Source organism: Notothenia rossii (assembly GCF_949606895.1).
Source record: "Notothenia rossii genome assembly, chromosome: 1".
Taxonomy (NCBI): domain Eukaryota; kingdom Metazoa; phylum Chordata; class Actinopteri; order Perciformes; family Nototheniidae; genus Notothenia; species Notothenia rossii.
Genome location: NC_136912.1, coordinates 40,858,382 through 40,867,341, shown reverse-complemented (window position 1 = coordinate 40,867,341; position 8,960 = coordinate 40,858,382).

Below are 8,960 nucleotides of genomic sequence, written 5' to 3'. Positions count from 1 at the left end.
TGACACAACCATAAGGTCCTTTTTTCCAAACTGTCAGCTTTTCATTTCCCTCCATTAACACTCAGTTGGATTTAATCATATCTTACTGGTAGGCGTCAAACATAGACTGTATATATAAAGCGTCAACATCTTATTGTCAATAATCAACTCTCTCCAGCTCTTGATCTAAGTACTGGAGTACCACAAGGTTCAATACTTGGTCCACTTCTTTTTACATTATATATTAATGACCTGCCATCTGTCTGTCGTGATGTGGAAACACAACTACTGTATATGCAGATGACACTGTGATATATGTGCATGCCAATACAAAGCAGACTGCTGCTGCCAATCTCACCTCGGCTTTAGAGCAGATCACTAGCTGGTTAAACCGTTCCTGCCTTCAACTCAATGTAAATACAAAAGTAGGAACGTTTTTCACAAAGACAATGTAACATTGTGTCAAATATAACCATCTCAGGTAAAACATATTGCTACTGTACCGCAAGTTACTGTCAGTATCTGGGAATCTTAATGTACCCTTTAAAAGCAAGCCCTAAAAGTAACCAGCAACTCCCATCATTGTAACATCCTCAACAAGCATAACATTGAGTTGGGAAGATTTAATAATATATAGGAACGCTCTACCGACTCAAATCAAAGACATACATACAAATACCAACTTTACAGCTCACTTAAAAACATGGTTCACTGATAACTACACCTGCACACACTAGTCTGTGTGTATATGTGTAATAATCATGGATGTTGCCCCCTGTTTCTGCTAACTTCCCCTATGTGATTGTGATGTGCTATGTGACATGTCCTGTATGTTGTAACGTGTGCTGTTCTTATGCTGTTTCTGTGTTGCTTGTGGTCATGTATTTACAGTGCTGCTATGCTGTTGTTTTATGCCTTTTATTCTACATGTTATAGTTGTACTGTGAATTGTGTCCTGTGTACATTACTGCAAAGCACTTTGTACATTTGTGTTGAGAAGGGTGCTATATAAATAAAGTTGTACTTACTTATTTACTGCATGTGCTCACATGTGTTGCTTCTGTGCGGCATGTGATCACATGTATTGCTTCTGTGCTGCATGTGATCACATGTATTGCTTCCGTTTTGCACTTTATTGTCCTGCAAACTATATTGGTGCTAATGCCTTTCTGTGCTTGTTTGTCCCGTATTGTACCTGTGGTTTCACAATTGCATTTTAATGTTCTCTTTTATCTTCTTGTCTTTACTCCTTTCTTTTTAATTAATGCTTGTGATGTAGTAGTTAGTGTGCTTTTAGGGTGTCTATTATCATCTGGCCGGGGACAACAGCTGCAAATTAGCGGGCCAAAGCTGCCCCATTTACTGCTTCTATTACAGTTCATTAATTGGGTTTTTCCATTGAACCATAAACTAATAAACTATACTAAACTAAACTGAACTGAACTAAATTATCATATGTATCAGGGGAGGAAGAATGTATGGAGAGGGAAAGGGTTCTTTTAAATCAGGTAGAGAGCAAAACTGGGTAATCAAGCCAACTACTCAAGTTTAAGTTTTTAACAAAATAATTGATTCAGCAGAACATAACAACTTTACTAAGAAACAAAAATCAGAGCTATCTAAAATATAATTTCTGGTTAACTGGTACTTTTTTCTTTCCGGGCCAACAACCGGGCTGAATATGCTAAACTAGTGACGAGAGTGGCTACAACTACAACACAATGAACATATTTTACCGTGATTTAATTGTAATACACGTTTCAAATTGATGCTGAAGTAACAACATACTGATACCGGTTAGTAAAAACCATGAATTAATGCTTTGACATGTTTGCAGACAGACGGCAGGCGAAAAACCTTTTAAAATGCGTGTTTTCTGAATGGAGCTTGGCTAAGCTAACGTTGTATATGCTCCGACCGTCCACACTCACAACAACTGCCTACAGACATAAAAAAAACAGCGACTGTATTCGCCATGACACAGACAGTCTGTGGTTTGTACTTGTTTAACTTTTGTCTAGTTTCTGAACAGATATGAGAAGCTGTGAGCTCTGAGTGCTAACAGCTAATGGCTGATGTTTTCTGGTTGAACTTCAGTAACGGCAGGCTGAGAACCTCACCGCTGATTGGCTTCCGCGAGAACGCATCACGTAAATTTGACGCTCGAGTCGAAAAAATTGAACTCTCGCGTTTGACGCGGCACAGTTCAATCGTCTCAATCGCGTGATTTGCGCCGCGTCCACCGCTTCATGCTCGCCGTCGGAGCGAATTTGCGTCTGTCCCAACACACTCTCACTCCATAATCGTCCAAGAGCGACGTTTGGTCAGGATCCCATGGCGTGCAGTTGTGCCGCTCCTAGGCTCCTTCAGCTTCATAAAGGGACGCAAATAGCTTTCAACTGATTGCAATGTATTCCCATCTGCAGCGGGATTTGACGCTCATGGAAGCGCGGCATTCGTTTGTGTCGGCTGCCCTTAAAGGCAATGTGAGCGTCCATTCCCATTGGATAACGGAGAATTGTACACCCGGAAGTAAGTATTCCCCTTACTTTCGATTGATTTTACAGTGATATCTGCACTACTCATCGACTAAAAAACACCAGATTATCCTTGTTAATTACACAACATTGATTGGTTTGAATTGTGTGCAATGCTTTTGTATTTTTCCCCTTCGATTCGGAGCAAAAATCTTTTTTCGGAGTAAAGGATGGCAGAAGACACTACACTACCCAGAATCCCCAGCTATCGTTTAGGACTACACCTTGTGCTCTGTTTGACAAACCCCGTTTTTTTTCACCATTCATTCCAATGGCTGGCGTCTATGTCACGTGATCTTCAAATTTCTCCCTGCAGAAAAAAAAAACATGGCCGAACTTCGTTTTATTCTCGGTGGAAAATGCCTATTTTAAAGTTAGTTTGGCCATTAAAATGCGTTTTGATGTCATTTGATGCGAGAAAAATGAGTAGTTATTTCAGATTATGTGTTCAGTGGATGTACATGATCTTTAGTTTGCTAGTTATTACGAAGATTACTTCAGGAAATTGCGTCCATAGAACGTTTTCATTGTTACCAAGGTGGTTGCTAGGGACGCTGCTATCGATATTATTTCTGTTATGTTGTGTAACTGTTTAATGGTGTTATCTTTATTGCTACCTCCTTCCCCGTCAATGTATAGTGTTGGTCCAAAGCGCAAACGTACTAGTTTAACAAAATCCGCATCTAAAGATACGTTATTTTCCCCTGTGCAATTCCAGTCTCACATCTCACAACACATCGTCATTAACAGATAGACCGAAAACATTGAAAAAAAATTAAATAATACTTTATTCCGAGTGTAGTTGCTTTTCTCTTTGAAAGTCATCACATAACGGCATTGTAATACACGGTTTGGCTGCATTAAATATTACATATCTGCCGTAGTTCTCTATTTATAGAGCCCTGATGAGAAGACTTCTAGACAAACATGAGGAACTGCCGCCAACACTGAAAACGTGACGTGGATCATAAATATGTCAGCAATTAAACGACATCTTACATTTCTTTTCAAACAATACGTCTCTTTGCAGGATCAACACTAATTCGGCTGACTTTTATATTTGATCCAATTGGTAGATAGGCTGTATTTACACCATAAAGGTGCACAGCTGATAGAAAGGGACACCTGGTGGTTAAAGCATGTTATTGAATTTCATTATTTTTATTATTAGATATTAATAGGATCCCTATAAAGTATATTCGTTACTCGTTATTCTCTACTAATAGTTAATTAAAGACTGTATATAATGACTATTTTGCACATCCCTTTCAAGATTTCAAGATTTTCTAAGGTTTATTGACATATCATATTCACAAACGGTGTAGTTATGCAATGAATGAAAAACTTGGGTCGCAGGTTCCTCAATAGTGCATCACATCTATCAATATTTGTGCATACCTCCAGCAATGTTAACTATGTTGAAGCACTTATTTTAACTGATATTATACATATGTATTATACTCTTATAGGATGTATATAGATATTTCATCTCCGGCCTTGTCAGGTATTGAACAATCAATAAATAAAGAACACAGAATTATTCAATATAAAACACAGAATTTGTGTGATTATACTAAATGATTTACAAATAAACACCACTGCATATTTACAACTGTTACACATGCTGATGTAACGCAAATGTTTCCAACTTGGGATCAATAAAGTATATCTTATCTTAAGATGATCGATGGCTACCGCCATATTTGCAAAATTTGCCTCTGAACCTTGATTTTTGATTTTCTGAACATGTTTTAGGCTTATCAATTAATGTAATGTAATGTAATGTTATCAATTAACAACAGGAAGGGTCACAAACATAAGACCAGCTGTTAAATAAAGCTCTTCGACCTTAGCTGGCATGTGGGTATATACATTAATGCTGCCCATTATGGGCACAAGCAAATTTCACCCATGTATTAATTATATGTTTTAAATTTGAGTATTTCCTATCCCCTAAATCTCCAGGGATGTACACAGTTTAAGACTCCCAGTAGAGACGTGCCATAGATAGAGAACATGTTGCGAAACACAATATCGATAGCAGCGTCCCTAGCAACAAGTAACAAGTAGTTAACAATAATAAAATACATTAAGAAAAAGACATTTTAAACAGTCATTAAAAAGCAACACAATCTACCTGCATTGCATTACTCTAAACGTGTAATAACGTGCTTTAACCAGTAGGTGGTTTGGGTTAAAAAGCTGTCAAGTTTACAGTGTTAACAAAATAAAATATACTGCTGTTTCTGGTTTAGTTTACGACGGGTATATTTAGTTATTGTTTTGACATTTGTAACACAAAAGCGATGGGAAAAACCCACAGCAACACAGAAAAGATGGTCTTAACATGACCCAGCGGTCTAGTAGTTAATAAAAAAACAATAATATCAAAACAAAATATTACTACTAACTTTATTGTGAAATTCAAACTGAACGGTAAAAGAATAGTTTCCGGTCTATTCTGAGCCCGATCTCTGTAGATAAATACAAATAAAGAACTACGACAGATGTGTAATATATTTAATGCAGTCGAACCATTTATCACAATGCATTCATGTGATGAATTTCAAAGAGTAAAGCAAGCACTGCTGAATAAAGTATGATTTTATCTTTTACGAAAAGTTTTTTTTCATATGGAATGCAGTTGGAGGTCAACCAATCACAGAGCTTGAGAACTAATCATTATCGAACAGAGCACAAGGTGTAGTCCTAAACGATAACTGGGGATTCTGGTTAGTGTAGTGTCTTCTGCCATCCTTTACTCCGAAAAAAGATTTGTTTATCCGAATCGAAGGGGAAAAATACAAAAGCATTGCACACAATTTAAACCAATCAATGTTGTGTAATTAACAAGGATAATCTGGTGTTTTTTAGTCGATGAGTAGTGCAGATATCACTGTAAAATCAATCAACAGTAAGGGGAATACTTACTTCAGGGTGTACAATTCTCCGTTATCCAATGGGAATGGACGCTCACATTGACTTTAAGGGCAGCCGACACAAACGAATGCCGTGCTTCCATGAGCGTCAAATCCCGCCGCAGATGGGAATACATTGCAATCAGTTGAAAGCTATTTGCGTCCCTTTATGAAGCTGAAGGAGCCTAGGAGCGTCATAGTTGCACTCCACGGGACCCTGACCAAACGTCACTCCTGGACGATTATGGAGTGAGAGTGTGTTGTCTGTCCACGTCTCTGCATTGACTTTACATGTAATCGCGCCGCCCCCAAACATCGCATCGCGTCCGGTCTGAACGCAGCATTAGAGTCACTAGTGTGGCTGGTACACGCTTTGAGTTAGTTGTTGTTCAAACCCTGCTCTACATTGAAGCTAATATTGGTATTAATTGATTAAAGACAACTGTCTATGATTGAATTGTCAGTGGCGAGCCGTGACTTTTATACCTAGTAAAAGTAGGGTAGACATGTGGACATTATCCGGCTGAACAAAACGTGCATTTATCTAACAGGTTCGTTCCACAGGCCTTATTTCGAGCTATTTTCCAAAATCCTATGGAGAAATCCCATTGCTTTTGTGTCGAGGGAACCCGAGCGCAGCTTACCTCCAGGTTTTAGGACGCGTCACTGCACCTCTTTATACACATGTATAAACTTCACAGCGGGCGGAACTTGTCATGAAGTCCGCAAAAATAAAGCCCACCCATTTAAAGGGAAGATATGATTGGTCAATTGTACTTTCACTTGACATTACTCTCTCGTTGAGTTACTATTGCGGGCCCTCTGTGAATTTACAGCAGGACCACCAATCACCTCCTATCTTCACAGTGACTCGCAGAGACAAGCTTCTTTCATTTAACCCTTCACATTCAAACAGAAACTGAACAGGCAGATTCAAAGGATTTATTTCTTTGAAAATGTTATTTTAAAGACAATTAAATCAAGTTATTTTGGTAAAACTAATACAAAATATAACTAACAAAATATTTAATTTAATTTAAGTTTAAATCTTCCGGACAAAATTAGAAAAGTGCCAGTCAGAGGTCTTCTTTTTATTTATTGAGATTTAAAACAAATTGATATAATAATAAAATAATAAAAAACGGAGCCTCTCTTTTCCTCCCCCTCTTCTGAGAGCCCAGCAGCTGTTCTCTGAGCAGGAGAGGTGGGGAGAGGCGGGGCTATTGCTTCAACGTTATCAGGAAATGATCGTATAGGCGTGAACACAGAGCCGTTTGCCCCCCCAGAGCGTTTCGTTTGCAGATCTACCCACCTTGGGACCCGTTATCGTTTTCTGCGTTTCCATGTCGGCCTCGTATGGCCGAACCGTCTATCTGATAGTGAACTGTAGCAGATACGACCGTTATCGTCCTCGTGTGGCCGGGGCCTTAATGTCAGCTGGAATTCAGTTTCACTGTTGTGTAATCTTTCACACAGACAACCTATTTGCCCCCCTATTTGGAATGCAATGTATTGGCTACTCACATGATCTTTGTAAGAGATGCTATTTATGTGAGATTTGGACTGCACAACAAAATATAAACCTATTTTATCAGGGGATCAGCTTTCAAATTAGGATTGTTTCCAGAAGAAAACAGCCTTTGCTCGTTGGATAAAGAGCTAAAGTCGACACAACACCAAGGAACACAATGTCTTTGTTGTGAACACAATGTCCTTGTTGTGTGGGAGAAACTTTGCGATTTTGGCCTTTGTAGACCATTCACATGCACAAACATCTATATAACACACCACAGGAAAGGGAAACCCCCTTAAAAAGAATACTTTTACAAATGTATTGTAACGACTACAGATGAGCTACAGTGTATCCTTTGGCTTGTCACTAAAGCAAGTCTACCTGTGAGGAACAGTCTCAAGTGAAGGCATGCCGGTTTATCTCAATACAGCTGTCAGTCAGTAAAACCTCTCCAGAGATGCATGGTTGGCGCTGCTTGGAAGGAGTAATTGTCCTGCGAGAGGAAGCTTATGGTTTTGCATGCTTTCCAAAATAAAACCCATGAAAGCAACATTACAGCTATTGCTACTAAGCTTGGCAATGTAAGCACCAAGAGCATCTTGCTGCGATCATTTTTCAAATAAGTCAATAAAGCATTTTAGGTACGTTTCCAGTGACAGTGACATTTAGCCGGGAATCGCATGATGCAGATTTCTTTCAATATTATTGCAGATAATAGAGCTAGAAGTAGCTAACCAAGTCATTTCAAGTATACTGACAAAACACTTGAAATAGACTATAAGGCCAAATTTATAATCCTTGACTGTCAACAAGTGTTTATAACTGTGTGCATCACTTTTTACTGTCCCCGTTTCCGTTGTGTTTTGTATTTTGCAGCGTTTTCTTTATTTTCGTTTATGCAGCGCTTTTAATAAACGCTGCACATGTTTTCTAAATGCAGCACATTCTTCATTTCTTCATGTGGTTTGGCATATTTTAGTTTTTGTTATCATTGTTTTTGAAAGTGCAGTGCGTTTCTCCAAATGGAAATGTATTGGGCCGCGTTTGCACATGTTTAAAAAAGGACTCATAAGATTTGCATGGGCCACAGAAACACACACACACTCATAGCGGAGAGTTCCTGTGCTCTTCTTGCTACAGGAAGAGGGAGCGTGGCAGCGTTGATCTCAAAGTTGATCCAAGCGGAGGAAAGGAAAGCAAAAGGAGGAAAACTCTGAATAAAGATACTAAATGTTTGTAACTGAGGATGAGAGTGTTTGCCAGACAGGAGATGAGGGCGGTGAATGGTATTTAAATTATCATTTGATTTGATTCACTATTATCCTTATAGTTGTTCTTAAATTAAGGCAAACTGCAAACACAGAGCACAACGCTTATGTTTTGGGTCTATTTTTGTAAAACTCCACTTCACTGCAACTTCTGCTACTTTCTGTCTGTCTTCACATTTACTAAATGCTTCATATTACTAACTGCATGGGAAGAACAAGCACCTCTTTGTGGAAGTCATGAACAAGGAGGCACTTTTACACGCCCACATACCGCCATCCCCCACCCCCCCCCCCCCCCCCCCCCCCCCCCCCCCCCCGTCAAACATGGAATGCGAGAGATGTTTTTCTATGTATTGCGGGTGTGTGAGGAACCTGTTGGCTGTGCATTCACTGTGAAACCCAGCAGGTAAGTGAGAGATAACCAGATGCACTTATCCATTTCTGATAGACTTAAGAATGGGGAAATAGAAAAGGAGATTTGAAGATCTGAGTAAAAAATAAAAGATGCTTGAGTAAGGTAAAGTCAAACAAAGAAAGGAGGGGAGGGGGGGTTGTTAATGGGCTGCTGGAGGTGCCAAAGCAGCCCTGCAGTTAAAGTCATCATCATGTGGAGGAGGGGGGGCCTCCCCGGCATTCTGAACACAGCTAATTGGCTGCAGACAGGAGCACTGATGCATCAACCAATCGGGTGTAAGGAGTGGCAGCTTCCCCCTTCCTGTCATCCGTGCTTGGCCCCTCCCACCCT